General features: G+C 40.6%; 1 non-coding gene across 1 annotated transcript; it reads left to right on the forward strand.

The window, feature by feature from the left end:
• Positions 1-365: 365 nt before the first annotated feature.
• Positions 366-472, forward strand: LOC138987392 (U6 spliceosomal RNA). The gene has a single exon (XR_011463867.1). It is a non-coding gene; the product is annotated as a U6 spliceosomal RNA (small nuclear RNA).
• Positions 473-2,222: the final 1,750 nt, after the last annotated feature.

Consider the following 2,222-nt stretch of genomic DNA (forward strand, 5'->3'; position numbering starts at 1 on the left):
AATGACACAGCAAAGCTGAAGGTGAGACAGAGATAATGAGTAGACAGTGACATTAGGAAAGCAGTCATCCAGAGGAATAGTGGGAGTCAAGTAAGATGAAGAAAGGTATCAGTGGATTACAGAGAATCTTGAACACTAGGTCAAAACATTTGAACTTAAGTCAAAGAATCTGCCTGCCAATACAAAAGACTTAGGAGATGCAGATTCAATCCTTGGCTCAGAAGATCCCCTAGAGGAGAAATGACAACCCATTTCAGTATTCTTGCCTGGAAAATGCCATAGACAGAGAAGCCTGGCGTGCTACAGTCCATAGGGTCGCAAACAGTCGACACGACTGAGTGACTAAGCATGCAAGTAGGAGGTAGGTGCTCACTTGGGCAGTACATTTACTGAAATTAGAACAATACGGAGAAGATTAGCATGGCTCCTGCACAAGGATGACGTGGAAATTCATGAAGCATTCCATCTTTTTAAGAGCCCAATTAAAACAAAAACAAAAACAAAAAAGGAATGGGAAAAACTGAAAGTAAAAAGGCACATTTAAAAACTGAAGGTAAAAAGGTATATTTAAGTATCTGTATAACATGGACTATCCTGGTGGCTTACATGGTAAAGAATCTGCCTGCAATGTGGGAGACCTGGATTTGATCCCTGGGTTGGGAAGATCCCCTGGAGGAGGGCATGGCAACCCACGCCAGTATTCTTGCCTGGAGAATCCCCATGGACAGAGAAGCCCAGTGGGCTACAGTCCATGGGGTCACAAAGAGTCAGACACGACTGAGCAATTAAGCACATAATGTGAACTTAGTGTTAGAAGAGGTTTAGAACAGTCTTTTGGACTCTGTGGGAGAGGGAGAGGGTGGGATGATTTGGGAGAATGGCATTGAAACATGTATAATATCATATATGAAATGAGTTGCCAGTCCAGGTTCGATGCACGATACTGGATGCTTGGGGCTGGTGCACCGGGACGATCCAGAGGGATGGTATGGGGAGGGAGGAAGAAGGAGGGTTCAGGATGGGGAACACATACCTGTGGCGGATCATTTTGATATATGGCAAAACCAATACAATATTGTAAAGTTAAAAAAATAAAGTAGGAGGTAGGAAGAAGTCAATGGATTTTTAAAAAAAACATTAATTTTTATTTTGTTGTGATGAGAATATATAACATGCGATCTACTCTCAATAAGGGCTTCCCCAGGTGGCTCAGCAGTAAAGAATCCACTTGCAGTGCAGGAGATGTGAGTTCAATCCCTGGGTTGAGAAGATCCCCTAGAGAAGGAAATAGCAATCCACTCTAGTATTTTTGTATGGAAAATCCCTTGGACAGAGGAGCCTGAGGGGTTACAGTCTATGGGGTAGCAAAAGAATTGGACACAACTAAACAACAACAACTCCCAATAAATGTTTAAGTGTACAATGCAATACTGTTAATTATAGGCTTGACATTATACAGTAGGTATCTATAACTTATTCATCTTGCATATCTAAAGCTTTATACTCATTAATTAACAGCTTCTGTTTCTCCCTCTCCTCAGCCCTTATCATTCTACTCTCAGCTTCTGTTTGATTACTTGTATTTATTTATATTTTAAAAAGTCTTTCCTTTTCTTTTTTGGCTATGCTGTGTGGCATCTGGGATCTTAGTTCCCTGACTAGGGATCAAACCTGCACCCTCTGCATTGGAAGCACAGAGTCTTAACCACTGGACTATCCAGGAAGTTTCCTGTTTGATGACTTTTAGATAATCTGTATGGAATCATGCAGTATTTGTCCTTTTGTGATTGACCATTATCCATTTTGGAGAAGGAAATGGCAACCCACTCCAGTATTCTTGCCTGGAAAATCCCATGGACAGAGGAGCCTGGTGGGCTACCGTCCACGGGGTCGCAAAGATTCGGACACGACTGAGCGACTTCACTCACTCATTATCCATTTTGATGATGTATTGCAGTATGCCTTTCTTTTTAAAGGCTGAATAGTATTCATTGTATGTATATGTCATTTTCTTTATCTTTTCATCCATCAATAGACATTTGGGTTGTCTCCACATCTTGAGCATTGTGAATAGTGTTGTAATGAACTGGAAGTACTGATACCATTTTGAAATCTCGATTTAAATTCTTTGGATATAAACCAGGAGTGGGATTACTAGATCTTATTGTAATTCTATTTTTTTTTAATTTTTGAGAAATATCTAGACCGAAGCGACTTAGCAG

Source organism: Bos mutus, chromosome 3, assembly GCF_027580195.1.
Source record: "Bos mutus isolate GX-2022 chromosome 3, NWIPB_WYAK_1.1, whole genome shotgun sequence".
NCBI classification, from domain to species: domain Eukaryota; kingdom Metazoa; phylum Chordata; class Mammalia; order Artiodactyla; family Bovidae; genus Bos; species Bos mutus.